The sequence below is a fragment of the Zalophus californianus genome, chromosome 8 (genome assembly GCF_009762305.2).
Source record: "Zalophus californianus isolate mZalCal1 chromosome 8, mZalCal1.pri.v2, whole genome shotgun sequence".
Classification (NCBI taxonomy): Eukaryota; Metazoa; Chordata; class Mammalia; order Carnivora; family Otariidae; genus Zalophus; species Zalophus californianus.
In genome coordinates this window covers 19,943,358-19,962,952 of record NC_045602.1, presented here as the reverse complement: position 1 = coordinate 19,962,952, position 19,595 = coordinate 19,943,358, and the positions used below count along the sequence as shown (strand labels likewise).

The window sequence follows — 19,595 nt, the reverse complement described above, 5'->3', positions numbered from 1 at the left end:
GTTTAGAAAGGAAATGTAATTTATAATAACAAAAAATTAAAATCAGTCAATAACAGGAGAATCATTAATTATGGTACTTCATTTAATAGATAGTATGCGGGTTTTAAAGATAAATATGGAAAATATAGAAAGCATGCTATTATGGAAAAGTATTTATGACTTTACATTAAGTGAGGAAAAGCTGAAAATTATATTACATGATGAATATAGTCAAATAATGAGTATATATCTAAATGCACAAATCCTAGGAGGAAAATGAAAGAGGTTTGATTTTTCATTATGATGCAGCTGCATTATTTAGAATCTTACGTGTAATTCTGAACTTATTTAGAATTATTGAAATGTTTGGAAAATAAAAAGGAATAAAACAGCCCCTTTTTTCCCTGAAGAAAAAAGTGAATTTTAGAAAATAAAAACATTGCTGGATATGGGGAGGTTGGTCAACAACTTTCTTATATACCAAAACGATGCTGCCATTTTCCAGACCACAGAATTGAAAATTCTTAGTGTTGTAACAAAAAGAACTTGAAATTATTTTTTAGAAAAAAATGAGATGGACAGATAAATGGATGCATAACATTTACACAAAGATTTTCATTAATTACTTCTTGATGAAAATAAGATAATAGGCAACCTCTTAAAGATGACCTACTCTGAAATCTTTTTAAATTTCTCATCTTACAAATGAGTAAATTGTAGGAAGAATTTCAAAGAGGGGTAAAAAAACCTGTTGCTTCAAAATGGACTGTCTACAACATTGGGCAAAAGAAGCCAGACACAGATAGATACATATTGTATTTCACTTACATAAAATCTAGGAGCCGGCAAATTTATGATGTGTGTACTTTACCATCTGCAAGTTATACCTCAATAAAGAAAAAAAATGTTCTGTAGTCAGATAAAATCATTTCACAGAATTGAAAATCAGACACAGACATTAAGCTTTTATTTTCCTTCAATTGCCTCTTTGGAATGTAAGGAAGCTTTTCTAAGTATTTCAAGTAATCCGACCTTACTGAATTACCTGGGGTCAATGTGGGTGGTCACGAACGGCAAGATGTTCATTTAATTAGTCGATATGGCTCACTCTGGCCAGACTGAGCATACATCTTTTTTTTTTTTAAGATTTTATTTATTTATTTGAGAGAGAGAGAGAGAGCACCCGCATGAGAGGGGAAAGGGTCAGAGGGAGAAGCAGACTCTTCGCCAAGCCGGGAGCCCGATGCGGGACTCGATTCTGAGACTCCGGGATTCTGAGACTCCGGGATCATGACCTGAGCTGAGGCTGAGCCGCCCAGGCATCCTCTGAGCATACATCTTTAAGGTCACTGCAGCTATTCCTCTTCAAATGATCAGGTGGATTCTCTTTACTCTAAAGAGTTATGTTTTACATGAGAGACTCAAAGGAAAACAAAGAATAAGACCATGTAAGTCACATCCTGGAAATCCACCACCAACACAGAGAACAGGAATGCACTTGACATGAAGTCTGGACTGCAGGGGGAGAAATCATAGCTCTGGGAGCATCACACGGTGTGTCTGACTGCAGAGCAGAACTTGACCTACTATTTATTTGCATCTTCATATTTTGGGGAACTGTTCTTCCAAGATAAATTATTTTGGAAGTTCTTACTCATGTATATTTAATACACAGATAGAGAAATTACTGATGCTGTAACATAGTGAGAAGAAGTATTGTAGAGTAGAAAGAGAATGATCTTGAAGGTCATGAAAATAAGGATTCAAATTCTAGCTCTTCCACTTCCTAAATATGATTATGGAGAAATGGTCTAATTTCTCTCAACTATAGTTTCTTCACCTGTGAAGTGAGGTTTATAATACCTACCATGCACTGTTATCTTTCATTAAAGACTATATGTATATATATATGTATATGTATATGTATATGTGCCTGGCACACTCAGCAAACAATGGTGGTGGTGATTGTTAAAAATTCTCAGCTTTGAGCGCCTGGGTGGCTCAGATGGTTAGGCATTTGCCTTCGGCTCGGGTCATGATCCCAGAGTCCTGGGATCAAGCCACACATCGGGCTCCCTGCTCCAGGGAGCCTGCTTTTCCCTCTGCCCCTCTCTCTCTCTCTCTGTCTCTCATGAATAAATAAAAATCTTTATAAAAAAATAATAAAAATAAAAATAAAAATACTCAGCTTTTATGGCTGAGTGGCTTTGTTCAAATGCTGTACTTTTTTTGGACATTCAAACTTATTCATTTATTTAAAAAGGCAAAAACATCCACCTGTTGAAGAATGGCTTCTAAGGTTCAATTAATTTGCAAGCAAGCCTATTTTGTTCTTTCTTGCCCTCCTATGTGGTTCTACTGAATTAAACACTTTTTTAAAAAGACTTTATTTGTGTATTTGCCAGAGAGAGAGAGAAGCAAGGGGAATGGCAGGTAGAGGGAGAAGCAGGCCCCCACTGAGCAAGGAGCCAGATGCAGGACTAGATCCCAGGATCCTGGGATCATGACCTGAGCTGAAGGCAGATGCCCAGCTGACTGAACCACCCAGGCATCCATGAATTAAACACTTTTAAAATACAGGTACTTGAAAAAAGAAAAAGGCCCATTTATTGGATACATGTTAACACAAAAGGAAAAGAAAGAAAGAAAGAAAGAAAGAAAGAAAGAAAGAAAGAAAGAAAGAAAGAGAGAGAAAGAAAGAAAGAAAAAGAAAGAAAGAAAGAAAGAAAAAGGAAGGAAGGAAGGAAGGAAGGAAGGAAGAAAGGAAGGAAGGAAGGAAGGAAGAAAAAAAGAAAGAAAGAAAGAGAGAGAAATGGCAAATAGCACCCAGCACCCAATCCTAATTTCCATCTGAGTCCCAAAGCAGAGAATTCTGGTCTGGTCATTCTTCCGTAGGGTGGATGAGGATGGCGACCAAGCTGAGGTTGCTGACCCCATTTTGGGCAGTGATTCCATTGCTCTAATCTTTAGATGTTCATCTTGTTCTTGTGGGAAGTCAAGACAGGGCAAGTTTTAAGCGTATCATCTAAACAAGCAAAACGTGGCCTCCCATTTGCCCGGGGTCTTCCCCCCTGCGGTGCTTTGGCACCACAGCAAACACTGCAAAACCATCTCTCTCTCCTAGGACGGGGGGTGGGGGCCAGTTATCTTTCTTATATTTCATTGGCTTAGGATACTATCTTCCTTGGAAGAAGAAAATGGTAATTCTAGAAATAAAAATGTTTGTCCAGCTAGACAGGGCCAAGCAGTACAAAATTATCTGATCCATTGTGTATTTTAAACTAAAACATTGTTGCTATCTGAACCCAGAATAGCATAGCCTGTGTTTCTCTATTGAAAGGGGGGAAAGAAAACCGCAATAACACCGCCTGGGAAAACTACCCACACAAGACTGAGGCCTGATTTTACCTCTTTCCTTTCATAGCGACCAAGGTTAGATGATCACAAACAGATCTTTACCCTGCTTCCCAGGATTGTTGTGAGGATTATAAATGGAATAACAAAATTACTCTGTCAAGTGCAAAATGCCACATAAATATTAGTTAGGTTATCACAAAAAGAGAACTGGAATCACTCCAAGTTTGTGCTGGAGATGGCAGCAACGAACTGAAGAGACAGCTGGGCAAATACACCAGACAGGAAGGACGTATGACTCCTGAATACAGGCTGGATTCCCTTTCGCTGAGCTACACCTGCCAGACTGGAAGTCCCTGGTGCTTCAGTCATGAATGGGCACATCCTGTCCAGAGCTGCAGGGCCTTGCCCCAGTCTGGCCCTTGGCTCCACCCTGCCGTGCTGGCCCAGAGCCAAGTCTGGGCTAACTTCCCCTCTAATATGCCTGGTACTACCTCTTCCGGTACCATCAGGCCTTAAGCCAGAGCTTCGAATTTTGCATGACACGAGTGGTCCAATAATGAGAATACTCCTTCCGGTGTGCTCGGGAATTATCCTTCCCTCCTCTTTCCCCTTAAATTGCTACTTTTTCATTCCTTCTCTGTGCCAGGGCTCCAGAATAGGATGCAGGAGGTTACGAAGCCAGTGACAGGGTGAAGGAACTAATTAGGCCCATTAACCACGTCTCTGAACTGGGCCTCAGCTGCTTCCACTAGTGCTAATTCCTCGCTAACTCCTTGTTTCCAGTAGCTAAAACGTAATAAGGTAATAACTATTTGCTGAATGAAAACAAATATCAAATTAATGAATCAGCAAATACACACCAGATGAAGCCCTAGGCCTTTTCCCGGACCCTGATTTCCCCTATCCCTGACCTGCTCTTCACTTGCTCTTATGGTCAAATACTAGGGTAGTCTCAGCTTGGTTTCCCAGATTGACTTTAACTTTAGTTCTTTCTGCACAAAGAATGACTGTCAGCACATCTGTTCTTTTGTGTGAGTTTTGAAAGAAGAAAAGAAACTAAAAAAGGACGAACCTCACTTTCCATCTATTTCTCAGAAGGAAGAGAGTAATTCTGACAGTGTGTGTGTGTGTGTGTGTGTGTGTGTGTGTTTAGGAGTGGTATAGAGATATTGTGAGGGTTTTGTTTTGTTTTGTTTTCCCTACAGAATAAAGAGACTCCCTGGCTAAAAAGCACAGTTGCTAACAATAGAGGCATATTAACTCCCACCAAATATAGAAGGTAAAAGGAGAACAGCTTTAGATTCCCACTGCTCACTATTCCTATCTTCAGATGCCCTGAGGATCGGAAGGGTAGAGCCAGGTTTTTCTGGTGTTCAATGGTGGTTCAACACTGCTATATCTATATGAACACCAGATGATATCAAACAATCAAATATACGTGTAACTGGAATGCCAGAAGGAGATAAGAGAGAGAATGGGGCAGAAAAATGTATTTGAAGAAATAATATCTAAGACTTTTCTTGATTTGATGAAAGACAGAAATTTGCAGATACAAGATTGTAAATAAACACCACACAGAATAAACACCAAAAAAGACATACTGGTGCACATCAGTCAAATTATTGAAAGCCAAGGATAAAAAGCAAATCTTGAAAGCAGCAAGAGAAAATGACATATTACATAGAGGAGAAAATGATCTGGTCAACAGCTGACTTTTTCAGTGGAAACCATGAAGGCCAGAAGACAATGGGAAAACATCTCTAAAATGCCAAAAGAAAAAAACTCCGTCAATCCAGAATTCTATATTCAGGGGATATGTAATTCAAGTACGAAAATAAAATAACATGTTCAGATAAAACTAAGAGGACTTGTAGCCAACAGACCTGCACAACAAGAAACAATAAAAGAAGTTCTGGGCACCTGGGTGGCTCAGTTGGTTAAGCGACTGCCTTTGGCTCAGGTCATGATCCTGGAGTCCTGGGATCGAGTCCCACATCGGGCTCCCTGCTCAGCAGGGAGTCTGCTTCTCCCTCTCACCCTCTTCCCTCTCGTGCTCTCTCTCAAATAAATAAATAAAATCTTAAAAGAAAAAAGAAACAATAAAAGAAGTTCTAAATTGTTTATCACATTGTCTTGGAAATTTATTACTAGTAGAGGCATTGCATATGAGCTCCAGTTTCTCACAGCCTTCCTTTTCTATAGGATAGATAATATATTTACCTGATGGGATGCTTAGAGTCTGGAATTGCTTCTTTTCTCTTTTCTAGCCTCTTCCCACAACTGTGGGTTTGTTTTGAGGGTAGACCAGGTAGGAATGGGGTTAAGGATGGAATCCTTGAAATCTAACAGAAAGAGAAATTGATATAACATAACATATATATGGCTGGGGTGGGGAAAATCAGGGCAGGTAAGAAAAACAGACTGAGATTAAATGCTCCCCTGGGAAAAGCTAGGTTACTAGGAATAGGCCTGAGAATCTATCCTAAATTGTGGAAGAACCTGGGGAAGAAAAATCTAGGTAATCTACCTAGTCCCTTCCCTGACCTGTATGCCTTCTGACCCTACAATAACTCCTAATCTTCTTTAGATTTGACAGGAATGTCTCTATGTCTTACGTAGGACTTAGTTCCTTCACATATCTGATCACCAGTCGGTGTTGGAGGTAAATAAGAGATAGTGGGATTTGGGAAATACCAAGGAGAGAAATTACAGATACAGTTCCAAGGTATGCTCTGTGACTAGAAGAAGACATCAGAGAAGTAGGATGGTGTCTGTATCATCTATGTAAATCATAAATGCTGAGTGAGTAGGATAGGGCAGACAAACTGGCCTCAGAGTTCCTTCTGGAACCCTGAGATATAATGTTTTAGCAGCTAGGATACTACAGGCTCCCAGTTGTATACAGGATGCCAATTTCCATGAGAGGTTGCTAAATTTTTGGTTTATTTTAGGGAGATGTTTAAAATGTGTTTTTTTTTTCCCTTTTTTTGTTTATAAATATTCCTTTTAACAAACCTAATTTTTGTTCTGCCTTGGATTTGGCACCTCCTTCAGAAAGAAAGGGGACTCAGGGTGAATTTTACCAGGTCCAGAACCCAGAAACACAAACGACATTAACCAAATGGTGAGAGGGAAATGGAGACTAGCTATCTGCCTATCAGGAATAAAAAAAACAGGTTTTGCCCTAGCCCAAGTCTCTGCAGCAGTATGCTGAGAAGGATTCAGAGGCTTAGAAAGGGGCTTGAATATGGGCTTTTAAAGGAAGTACCACCATTAATTGGTGATGTCTGCCTGGGAATGAGACCATGCGGTCAAGAGTGCTGTTCTTGGCTTGGGTGGTTTGTTTGCCGATTGACTAGTCCCCAGGAGATAAGGGTTAGATTAACCCCAGTAGATAAGGGGCTTTCTAGCCTAACACAAAGGAGTCCAGCCTCACTGTGTCACGGAAGCACAGAACCTGTCTGTCAGGTCTTGGTCAGGTCCTCATCGAAGAGTTAAGAAAAACACTTGAGTGTGAGAGCGGGAAAAGCCTGTTTATCATCACCGATATTTGCTAAGTTCCTCACATGGGTTGGTTGGCCAGTTCAGATGGGCCTAAGGTTTGGGCCCATCCCTCTAGAGCCAGCCTTGCTAACCTCTCCTGCCCTAAGTAAGTAAGGAAGCCATGGGATCATTTGATCTGCACAGATTTCTCCTTTACCAACATAAGTCAGGGGGCTCTGAGTTTTGTACAAGGGACTAGCCCCCACTCTGCCTCTAAAGGCCAACAGAAATATTGGGTCTTGTAACCCCATTCTGTTACACTTAGAAGGAACCATGATTCTGCCTCCAAACCCAACTAACAGAAATCCTTTCTCTAGAACGAGTGCTGTGTCAAGGGCAAGGGGTATAAGGTGGTCACTTGAGTTGCAGTCCGGCGTTTCGTGCGGAGACCCGGGGCAGGAAGTGTGGAGGAAAAAGAGATACTCTGATCTTGTCCGGTGGCTGTAGGGTGGGGAAGAAGGTTTAGCTTCTGCAGACCACGTGGTGGAACTTGGGGAGAGATCAACGTCTTATTGCTCGTGAGAGTTTGTGGGGTAGTTGCTCTCCCGAGTGGAGGCGGGTGGGGAGGTCCCTACCTTGTTGGCCTTTTTTATGTGGTAGAGAGGAGAGTGAGGAATACTGAATGGATGACCCTTGGGTATGGTTAGTCTTTCTGGGGACTGTACCAGACCCATCAACAAGACTGAGAATGACCTCCTTCTCCTGCCTCAGATCCCCTTCCCAGGAGAAGCCCAGCTCTCACCTCTGCGAACTAACCTTAGAGCGAGAGAAGGCTCCGGAGAGAGCCCCATGTGGGGTGCAACAGGCACGTGTCCGACACGGCTAGGCCTTCCCCGAAACTTTGGGGGCTCTGCAGGGGCAGGAAACGCACCACCCAACCTCAACATGTCACCTCGGGGAGGAGGAGCCAGGTGGGCCGCCGCTGCTCCAGAAAAGGGCTGCCGGGACCGGGGCTTCAGGGCCTCCCCGAGGGGAGAGCGGAGCACTGGCACTAGGCCCGCGGGGTCCGGTGCCCCGGGATTCCGGGGGTAAGGAGCCGCGCCCGGGCTACCCTTGGGTTCCCGAGGGTGGGGGAGTCGGTGCCGGCCGCGGGCGGGCGGGCCGTCAGCTGCCCGGCCCGTCGCCTGCCTCCCCGCCCCCCGGCTTCCTGCGGAGGCCGCGGCCGCCATGTTGTTGTGGGGCTGAGGCGGCGCCGTGGAGCCCGAGCTACCGTGACAGGCTGCGCAACAGGTTCGCTGTCGGCGGCCTGGGGACGAGCCGAGCGGCGGCGGCGGCCGAGCAGGATCTCTCGGCGTCCGCCCGCGGTCGCGCTGCCGGTGCCGAGGAGCGCGGGGTCGCGCTGTGACGTGCGGGAGGCGCGGCGGGGGCGCCAGGTGGGTGAAGCGGCCGGCGGGGGCTGCGCGAGGGCGCGGGGCAGGTGCGGGCGCCGGCGCGCTCGCCGCGGGGAGGCTCGGCGGGCCCGGCTGGGAGGCGGCAGCGCGTTCCGGCCGCCGCGGGCGAGCCCTCGGGAGCCGGAGCTAGGCCCCTGGCGGGCTTGGCGGCGCCGGGCGGAAACCTCCGGCCCCGGTTCCAGCCCCCGCGGCGGGGCCGGGGAAGGGGGGGGACGCCGAGGGGCCGGGGCCGAGCCGCCCCCTCCCGTGCGGCCGAGCCCCGGCCCCCAGACCCCAGCCCTCGGCCTCTCCTGGCAGGTGGCGGACGCCGCTGAGGGCCGGGGGCGGCGTGGCCCCTCGTTTTCGCTGTGCCGGCAGAAGAGGGCCCTTAGGGGCACCCGCACGCTTCCTCGGGGACCCTCTTTTTTTTCCGCCTAGTTGGCTTTCTTTGGTAATGGATGGTGCGGAGTGTCAGGTGAGCCGCATCCCGGTGCGTCAAAGTAGTCCGAGTCACGAGCGGCCAGTGGGCGGATGCTTGGCGTCCACCGCTCGCATTAAACCCAAGTGGGGAAGTGTTACCGTTTGACTTTAGCGTTATTGACTTACAGGGTATACAGGAAGCACGGAGAGATGTAATCACTCAGGCCAGAATAAAGTTTATTGCTTATTATTATTATTATTATTTTAAAGACGCCTGCATGTGGTAGTGAATGGGTAAACAGAGGCTGAAACTGCAGATGGTTTTGCAGCCTGTAAAAAGATGCTGTATTTGGGTGATTAATCATGTGCTTTGTCGTTGAATGATTGCCGATGGCAAGTATACTTCATTTGAGACTTGAATTAATTATGAATTAAGAATATGATAGAGTCAACCAGTTTATTTTAGGAATTAAGGTTAACACAAAATGATCGCTTTATTAAATGCTCTAGTTTGTTTTTACTAGAGTTTACTTGCTTACCCAGAGATAGGCAAGGTGTGACTTGAAATTTTGTGTTGTTTTAGTCAGCTTAATTTAGGTGGCACAGACTGTAGGTTAAGCTTCTTAAGCCTCTTAAAATTAATTGCCTCTTTCCCTGTACTTGTTTGCTATATTGTAAGTGATAAAACCTAAACGCAGTCTGGAAACATCATGTAAAACCTTTACATAAATTAATAATAATGTCCCTCAAATTTTAAAGGTAGTAGCAACTCTGATGTGCATACCTTGAGGTTTCTTTGGCTGTGCCTGACATTCTCTAGTAATTTCTCTCTCCCACCGCCCAGCTTTATTGAGATATGATTGACATATATCCCGTAAATTCAGAAGTGTAGAAGGTGGAAGTTTTTAAAAGCTTAATTTAAAAACAATTTCATATTTTTCAAAGACGTGGAAAAATGTGCATTGCTGCTATTTTAATGTAATATTAATAAGCAGCAGAAAAGCTTGTGTTTTTTAATGCTCTAATGCATTTATTCCCTCTGCTCACGCTTATAATGAAAGGTAGAATGGTCTGAAAAAACTTGACCTATACTGAATTATTGAGCAGGAAATTACTATTGTTAGTTCTCAACAGATCTCAAGGCTAAAATCCCAGTCTCTCCTGAATACGGGGAAATGTGTTAGGCATGTTCTGGGATTGTGATTATAGTTATAAAAAATTTGTATTTTTGAAAAAAAAAAACAGCATAAGGAACCTCTCAATACCCATCACCCACACTTAGGAGCTGTCAGGATTTTCTTTATCCATCTCTTTTTCTTCCTTATCTTTATTTTTTAGTCATTTCACCCTACATACTTAACACATCTTTTTTTTTACGTGGATTTTTTTCCCATAATCTTAAGATTTTTATTTTTAATGTATCTTTAATACAGAGTTTCACAAATTTCCATCTTTCTAGTAAGACAAAAAACATTTATTGGCCATCTCCTTCAACTACTTTCCTCAATATTAAAATATATTTACTGTGGCTATAATTTATTGAGCACTTAGTACATGCTAGGCCGTATGCTGTTTTGCATAATCATTTAAAGCTCACAAAGACCATAGAGTAGTACTTTTTCTTCTGTCAAATGGATGAGTGAAATGCTAACCTGGAGGTTAATTGACTACTCTCCCGTCTCTGAGCTAGTAAGTACAAGAGCCAGGCTTCAAACCAAGATCCTTCTAACTTTAGCACCTGTGCCTTTATCACTCCTCTTAGTTCAGGGGGGAAAAAAAAGTTATTTGGGCATTCAGTAAATATTTGTTGTATAAGTAAATGAATGAAAATACATGTTAGTCCACCGATAACTAACATTTTTTATACTATATTTACTTGTAAAGCACTTTATGAACAAGTTCCAGAAATTATTCAAAATAAACTAATTATATTGCTAAATTATATCACTAAAACTTATATTACTAAAAATGGGGTATATTTATTCTATCAGTATATTTGCTTCTCTTTCTTTCTTTCCTTTTTTTTTTTTGATTCTGATCTTTCCAGTACCTTATTTATGGAAAAATTTTTGTGGAGTAACTATTTTTGAAGAAAGACTAAGAAAAGGCAGACTTTTTTGGTGTACTAATTGTTAAAGGCAGGATTCCAAGTGTGAAGTAGAGAAATAAGAATGTTTAGAATTAACTCTGTAAATGAATAGATCTAAAGATGAAGGTGCATCAGAAATGCTGTTTTTTTCTTGAGTTCATTTTTTACTTCGTACCCTTCTGTAACGACAGAGCACAGCAACTGATGACAGAGGACAGCCACTGATGTTAGAGTCCTGGTGGGTAGACTGTATATTTGTAGGTATTCTCTGAGAAGGAGGAACTGAACTGGTCTTAAAGGATCTTAAGGCAAAGAGGAAGTGGGGGAGGAGGGGAGGAAGCTGAGCAAAAATAGGGCAGTGAATGCATCAAGAAATAAGGTATTTATACAACTCTAAGAGGGCAGCATATTTCATTTGCAAATGTATAGTATTATTTTGAGAGATTCACTTAAAAAATCATTTCACAGCTCTATCAGGATGCTGAATGATTTAGTTACTTGTGAAGCTATTCAGCAGTGGTTATGGGAGATATTTAGGGATCTATTACCAGACGGTAGACATTTAACTTGTCTCATTTAAGCAACTGTCTTATGTCTTCTAGATTATTTTCTTCGCTAATGCATATTCATTCTAGAAAAAGTATATGTGGTTAATAAAAATTTCTTATTTTCATTGTAACCACAGTAGATAAGATAGAGGCTTTCAAGTTAAACCTCCTGCTCCTAACTCTAACACTAAATAGCTGTATGACCTTGAGCAACTGATTTTAATTCTCTGAGCTTCTGTTTCTCATCTATAAAATGTATCTATCTCATAGTGTTGTCCTATGTGATTTAAAGTGCTTAGCACAGTGACTACTGCTTAGTATGAGTATTCAATAAATGTTACCATTATTCCAACTAGTCAGTGAGAAATTTCAAACTAGCTTAATGCTTTTTTGTGGGGGAGGGGGGTCTTTTTACCTAGTGATTGGAAAAAAAATTCACTTTTTTGCCTCTTAATTTTTAATCTTATCATCAAAACAATCCATATAAGAGGTCTGGAAAATAGAAGAACTGATCCACAATCCCGTCTCCCCCTAAAGAATCTGTCTTTTTAGTCCTCTTAATTTGGATGGGCCAGGGGTGGGGGTGGGTGGGTGCGGAATATAGCCTACAGAAAGAAAAAAGAAGTCTATATCTGCAAAAGAAACTACTGCTTTGGATTATCACTTCCAAGTTTTTGAATTCAGCTGCTTAAATAACTTGTACTTTTCAGTGTGAAGAGCACTTGGCTGGTATGAGGCAAGACAGGGGGAAAGAATGGTCAAGAATGGTGGGCCATGTCAAACTATAGAGTCCATGGAGATAAACCCCAGCAGGGTTTACTCTGACAGTTAGGAGGACACTGGTAACTATAGCATTATCATTTTCTTTTTGCTTAAACACATTGGTGTAGGTATTTGGACACTTTTCATCACCCTACTGCTCTTCCTTCACACTTAAGATTGAGTGCCTAAATATAAGAAGTAGGTCAGGTTAATAAATTTCACAGCATAAGTAGCATTTGGTGATTTTACTTTTTAGTGAGCATGAAACACATTTTGGTGAATATAAGTGAGAACTTCAAGATTAACGAAATTTGCAGAGAATGATGTGAACTGAGATGCATGTGTAACACTTCCTAACATTGTGGTAAATCCTGGAAACTTGAATGGTAGAACAGAAGCTATGGTTCATTTTCAATTTACCTTCTCCTCACTAGGGGCATTTTAGGCTTTCCCTCTGCCAAAGTTCCAGTGACCTTCCAGCTTATAAATTGATTTTGTCTTGCTGCAGAAACATCCCATATTAAAAGGCTTTCCCTGTCCACTTCTCCTTTCTTCTGGTGTCTGGTCCTCATTCAATGATTCTGACTTGGAGTTTTTGGCTCCTTCAGGATCCAGGGTTCCAGTGGGTCCAGAGAGCTGAGTCACTTGTATGATTGAGATGTCAAGAACCATTTAGATACAGATAACCCAAAACTTTTTCTGAACATTACTGTCTAGTACCTGGGTTTTATAGTCTTTGTAGAATGGTGGTATTCTCATCTTGAAAAAGTACATGCTGCAGCTCCCTCTTAAACACATTTTTGCTTTCCTCATCAGATTGATTTTACCTCATCTTTGTCTTTCTAGGGGCTTCGATGGAAAAAAAAAAGCCCCCTCCCCACTGTTTTCTGTCATCTGATTTAACTTTTTTATTATCAACAAACATTTTTCATCTTTAAAAAATTAAACCCAACAAAAGTTACTTATAAATCATGGTACCAAATTAAATCTTTTAACAACTATTGAGTGCCTTCATGCCAGAAACTGGTCCAAGCAATGAGCATATAAGCAGTAAACAAAATCCACGAAAATTCCTGCCCTTGTGCTGCTTACATTCAGGAGGGAGAAGGAGAGACAAAACGTTTAGAAGTTAATTTGCTAGGGCTATGGAGAAAAGTTAGGTAGGAAATGGGGGTAGGGAATGTGTGGACAGTTGGGTGGGGGGTAATTGAGAGAAGTAAGTTTGCCTTATGTGAAGTTATTACTAAGGAATTCAAGATTTGGGAAAGGATTATTCTGTGCGTTTTATGAGTAAACGTAGTATTTCACATCATTGTATTTAAAATAAATGTCCATCCTTTCAGTATTACTATTGGGTTTGCCCCCAGCACACCTCTGAATATTTCTGTTTTCTAGTAATTTAAGCCAGAACAACAAATCTCAGGCACAGCAGGAGTCTAGAGCAGAGATTTGTCAAATGGTTTAGAATAGATACCTTAATTGTTTTTAAATCCTGTAGGCTTTTTGTTTATACCATTTTTATGAGTACTATATGTTCTTTTGGAAAATTGGAAAGCAACAGGGAAATTGAAAGAAGAAAATAATAGTCACTAATAATCATATTACCCAGAGAAATGGTCAGTATTAATATCTTGGTAGATCTCCTTCTAGAAATTTTTCTTTGCAAAAAATGGAATTATATATTCTGTGTAACCTGCTTTTTTAGCTTACTAGCATTTATCAAAAACATGGTTCTGTTTTATTGTATATTTATCTACAGTGTAATTTTATTGGCTCAATTATATTGCCTTGCTACCACAGAACATTCATAAGGTCTAATATGAACTGAGCATTCACTGTATTCTAGTTTTGAGAAACTTTATGTATTTTTACTCATTTAGTTTTCAGCCTCTCCATGAGAAGTGTTCTATTATCATTTACTTTACAGTTGAGAAGATTGAACAAGGACAGGTGTAGTAATTTTCCCAAGATCCCATAGCTGATAAGTGGTAGACAGAGGATGTGAACTTAGTCTGGCTCTGTATCCTGGGCACATATTCGTTCTGTAGCATTAAAGTATTTTGTAATTATTTTTTTAATTTTAAATTGTGCCATAGTTAACATCTTTGTAACTCTATGTGCATCTATGAGTGTAAACTTACTGCCAGCTTGTCTTCTAGAAAAACTTTTCAGTACCAAAGTGTTCTCCTACCAGTGAAACCAGTCCTATTTCCCACATCTTCAGAAAAATTGCCTTTTTTTTTTAATCTGCTAATTTGATAAAGACCACCTTATTTTTCTTTATTATTGAAGTTATACTTTTAAAGATTTTTTTCTTTGAAAAATATTTATCTCTGCCCTTTCTCACTTCTTTGGCATTTTCATCTCTTAGTTGTTTCTAAGGATTCTTTATATTTTAAGAATAGTGACTCTTTGCCTTATAGGTATAATTTTTCCCAAGTTAGTTTCTTTGTTTTTAGATTTTTATCAATGATGAAAGCTAGAATTTATATAGTACTTCCCATATGCAGCATTAATCTAGCTCATTACATTTATTCCCTCATTTAATTTTTACAGCGTTCCTATGGGGTAAGTGCTATTATTAGTCCCATTTACAAAGTCCTCTGACATTGTCTTTTAATTCTTTTTTTTTTAAGATTTTATTCATTTATTTTATTTGAGAGCGAGAAAGAGAGAGAGAGCATGAGAGGGGGGAGGGTCAAAGGGAGAAGCAGACTCCCTGCTGAGCAGGGAGCCCGATGCAGGACTCAATCCCGGGACTCCAGGATCATGACCTGAGCCGAAGGCAATCGCTTAACCAACTGAGCCACCCAGGCGCCCTGTCTTTTAATTCTTAAACAGCTTTTTCCTCTGTGTCTTTGCCTATTTCTATTCCCAAGTCCTAAAAATCTCTTTTTCTAGCCTACTGGGTGATGCTTATTGGCCAGGTGTTCATTACTCAGTTGAGGAGTCATTTCTCCCGGGATTGCTTGTCTAACAACTTTCTAGTTCTCTAAGGCAAAGTTAGGTGCCAGTCTTCTGTCCTCTATACCTATAGCACCTATACGAAATTCTTAAGTTTTGGGCTTTTTCCTCTTCTATATTCCCTGCTCTTATACATCTTATCCAGGTGTTACATTTCTGATGACTTTGCAGATATTTGTCAATTTGATTTAAAGGTACTCAGGATGATTATGGTGATATCAAGAAGGGAATCCACCTCCCAGGTATATAAAATAGAGAAACTTACACCGAGGAAGTAACAATGGAACTGGGCTTAGAAGGTCAGTTGCGGTGGGGGGCGGAGGCGGGGGGGGGAGAAGGGACCTAGAGACAAACTGAATGAAAACAGACTTGGAAATTTCCCATTTGGAGAATAGCAAGTTACCCAGAGTGACTTTGAGGATTATTAACCTTGCCTCTGGGAAAGCCTGAGGAAAAAAATCCCTCTTTCAGCCCAGTATACCTCTTTTGGTGTTCAGAATTTTTGAATCTTCCTTCTAGATCTCTTCGTTCTAGCTCAGTTTCTCTTCAAACTTCCCCCTTTTTTCCAGTGTAATGGGGGAAGTTGGAGGGTCCTGATGTAATCCTGGTAAGGTTTTGAAATGCCCTGGGAAGTTTGGTGGACTGGTGGGGTAGGCCCGCTGGTAGCCTCTGCTAGAAGTCAGAGCCTCAGGGGAGAGAACTGTGAAGCTGTTGTCTTTGGAGACTTGCAGTTCTAGTCACACTTCTCCCTGGCTGTTGGTGCATCAGATGGATCTCAGTTCCTTTTCTCTCCAGCATTCATTACATTTCTGTTCTAATTTTGTTAAGAGACATTTTTCTCTAAATTTACTAGTTTAATTTTGAGGTATACAGACTGCTGGGCTCTGAGTTTTATTAACAATATAACTTGTTTGTCATTTAATATAAATATTTTTCCAAATCCTTTTCCTCTTTCAATTTAACTTTATTTCTCATTATGTAACATATTTATTTTAAAAATAATACATGCTTAGAGCTACCATACGATCCAGCAATTGCACTACTGGGTATTTACCCCAAAGATACAAATGTAGGGATCCGAAGGGGTACGTGCACCCCAGTGTTTATAGCAGCAATGTCCACAATAGCCAAACTGTGGAAAGAGCCAAGATGTCCATCAACAGATGAATGGATAAAGAAGATGTGGTATATATACACAATGGAATATTATGCAGCCATAAAAAGGAATGAGATCTTGCCATTTGCAATGACGTGGATGGAACTGGAGGGTGTTATGCTGAGTGAAATAAATCAATCAGAGAAAGACATGTATCATATGACCTCACTGATATGAGGAATTCTTAATCTCAGGAAACAAACTGAGGGTTGCTGGAGTGGTGGGGGGTGGGAGGGATGGGGTGGCTGGGTGATAGACATTGGGGAGGGTATGTGCTATGGTGAGCGCTGTGAATTGTGCAAGACTGTTGAATCACAGATCTGTACCTCTGAAACAAATAATGCAATATATGTTACGAAAAAAAAAAGAAGAAGATAGCAAGAGGGGAAGAATGAAGGGGAGTTAGTCGGAGGGGGAGACGAACCATGAGAGACGATGGACTCTGAAAAACAAACTGAGGGTTCTAGAGGGGAGGGGGGTGGGGGGTTGGGTTAGCCTGGTGATGGGTATCAAAGAGGGCACGTTCTGCATGGAGCACTGGGTGTTATGCACAAACAATGAATCATGGAACACTACATCAAAAACTAATGATGTATGGTGATCAACATAACAATAAAAAAATTAAAAAAAGAATGGGTGCGGGGGTGAGGGGGTGGGGAGGTGGTGCCTGGGTGGCTTAGTTGTTAAGCCCCTGCCTTCGGTCGTGAGCGGGGAGCCCATTTCTCTCTTTACCTGCCGCTCCCCCTACTTGTGTGTGCTAGCTCTTTCTCTCTGTCAAATAAAGTCCTAAAAAAAAAGAATGGGTGCAGAAAAAAAAAATTAAAAAAATAAATAAAAATAATACATGCTGATTAAAGAAACTTTGTAAAATAGGGGGAAAAAGGAGAAAAAGTGTCATTCCAAGTCCAACAACCAATAACAACCACATTTTGGTGTCTCCTACGCATCCTATCTTTCTTTTTTGTTGTATTTACATATATATTGTGCGTGTTTTATAATACAACATGGTAGTTAAGAATAACATGGCTTTTGGGGCACCTGGGTGGCTCAGTCATTAAGCATCTGTCTTCGGCTCAGGTCATGATCCCATGAGGTCCCTGCTCGGCGGGAAGCCTGTTTCTCCCTCTCCCACTCCCCCTGCTTGTGTTCCCTTGCTCACTGTCTCTCTCTCTGTCAAATAAATAAAATCTTTAAAAAAAAAATAACATGGCTTTTGCTCAGTGGAGTTTTAGTTTGAGCTTGGCTTTTTTTTTTTTTATTAGCTTTGTGAGAGTAACAGTCTCACTAAGCCTTGGTTTACCCTTCCTTAAAAAATGGAGATTTCATAATAATACCCTTAGAGTTGTCAGGAGGATGAAGAGATAATATATGTTTAGTGTGGTCATCTCATAATAAATTCTTTATAAATGTAACAATAATAATCAGGCCTGTCTTTTGGTTAGGTTAGCTGGGGCTGCTGCCTGGGTTATGCCTGGAGGGAAGGGGGCATGTCTGAGGCATTGTACTTTTCTTTTCTTTAAAGATTTTATTTATTTGACAGAGACACAGCAAGAGAGGGAACACAAGCAGGGGGAGTGGGAGAGGGAGAAGCAGGCTTCCTGCTGAGCAAGGAGACTGATGCGGGGCTTGATCCCAGGACCCTGGGATCATGACCTGAGCCCAAGGCAGACCCTTAACGACTGAGCCACCCAGGCGCCCCTGTACCTTTTTCTGAAACAAAATTCAGTTTCAAAATTTTTTTTAACATTCTCAAGAGACCTATGAAATTGTTTACAATGAGGCCTTCTTCAGAATGTAATTTATCTTGGGCCAACCCTGCAGTTGGTGGCTGGCCCTGAGGGTCAGACCCTTCTAGGATGGCCCTGTTATAATGATGTCAGTGATAACATGTGAAGACCTAAGTGTCAGACCTGGAATTTTCTAAGTATTCAGTGATTGTTAGCTGCTATTATTATTTTCATAATGATACACATTTATATCATAAATTATAAGAACGTAACCAGTTTCCATGTTATTACGTGGTTTAGCCGACTTTGTGTTTTTAAAAGTAGGTGTATAGAGATGTAATTTAGATACCATTATGAATTTGATATTTGATTTAAGTAGCAGCCTGAGACTTAGTTCAGTGTATTCCCTCTTGTTGAGCACTCATGTTACTTCCAGTTTTTTCTCTCTATAATAACTATTCATTGCGTGAATATCTTCACATTTCCTCCATTTATCATTATTTTCTTATGACAGATTCCCAGAAGTGAAATTGTTGGCTTATTGGATCTGAACATTGGTAGGGTTCTTGCTGTATGTTCTCAAATTGTCTTCTGAAGAGCAATACCAGTTTGCATTCCCATGAGTTATGTCTGCAGCACTCAACTCCCCTCACCTTTGCTAGACCTGAGTATTAGTCAAGGTTTTTTGTTGTTGTTTAAATTTTAGTTAACATACATACAGTCAATATTGGTTTCAGGAGTAGGATTCAGTGCTTCATCACTTACATAAAACACCCAGTGCTTACCACAACAAGTGCCCTTCTTAATACCCATCACCCATCTAGCCCATCCCCCACCCACCTCCCTCCATCAGCCCTCAGTTTGTTCTCTCATGGCAGTGTGGGTTGCCTGAATGGCTCATTCATTGAGCGTCTCCTTGAGTGTCTTACTGAGCGTCTGCCTTCTGCTCAGGTTGTGATCTCGGGGTCATGGGTTGGAATCCTGTGTCAGGCTCCCTGCTTGTTGGGGAGTTGGCTTCTCCTACTCCCTCTGCCTGTCCGCCTCCCCCTCATGCTCTCTCTCAGATAAATAAAAATCTAAAAAAAAAAAAAAAATCACTTATGGCTTATTTCTCTCTCCTTTTCCCCCTTCCCACATATTGATCTGTTTTCTTTCTTAAATTCCACATATGAGTGAGATCATGTGATATTTGTCTTTCTCTGACTGACTTATTTCACTTAGCATAATACGCTAGGCTAGCTCCCTTCTCCTTGTTGCAAACTAGCCAAGTTTTTGTTTTGTTTTCTAAATAAGTTTTTCCGGAGAAACAAAACTTCATTTGCATTTCCTTGATTTTTCATGATGTTAACATTTATTACCCAGTTTCATTTCCCCTTTGGAAAACTATTTTAGGTCTTAGTGTTTTCATTATCTATTTTAGTAGTTCTCTGTACATTAAAAATATTGACTATCATATTTGTTTTGGTTTTTCCCCATTTACCTTTAAATTTTGTTTTCAACAAATGTTTAAAATATTTATATAGATGAATCTTAATTTTTCCCTTTGGGTTTTCTTGAGTGACTTTAGAACTTAGTTATTTTTTTTCAGAGAGGTGATATTTTACTTGAAGGTGAAGCATCTGTCTGAATGTTTTCCCTCTCTACTTCTTATTCAAGGCAAGTAAATAGTTTTGTTTCAAT

The 19,595-nt window shown here is 41.0% G+C and overlaps 1 protein-coding gene across 5 annotated transcripts in view; it reads left to right on the top strand.

The window, feature by feature from the left end:
- Positions 1–8,061: 8,061 nt before the first annotated feature.
- The window catches only part of ITSN2 (intersectin 2), a 139,888-nt gene continuing 128,354 nt past the window's right edge, over positions 8,062–19,595 (top strand). For 2 of the 5 annotated variants that reach the window (XM_027621656.2, XM_027621652.2), the window contains exon 1: positions 8,064–8,252. The gene's annotated coding sequence lies outside the window, so the exon portion shown is untranslated. Of the gene's footprint in view, positions 8,253–19,595 lie in introns of all 5 variants that reach the window. The other 3 variants (XM_027621651.2, XM_027621654.2, XM_027621655.2) reach the window with 3 other exon arrangements.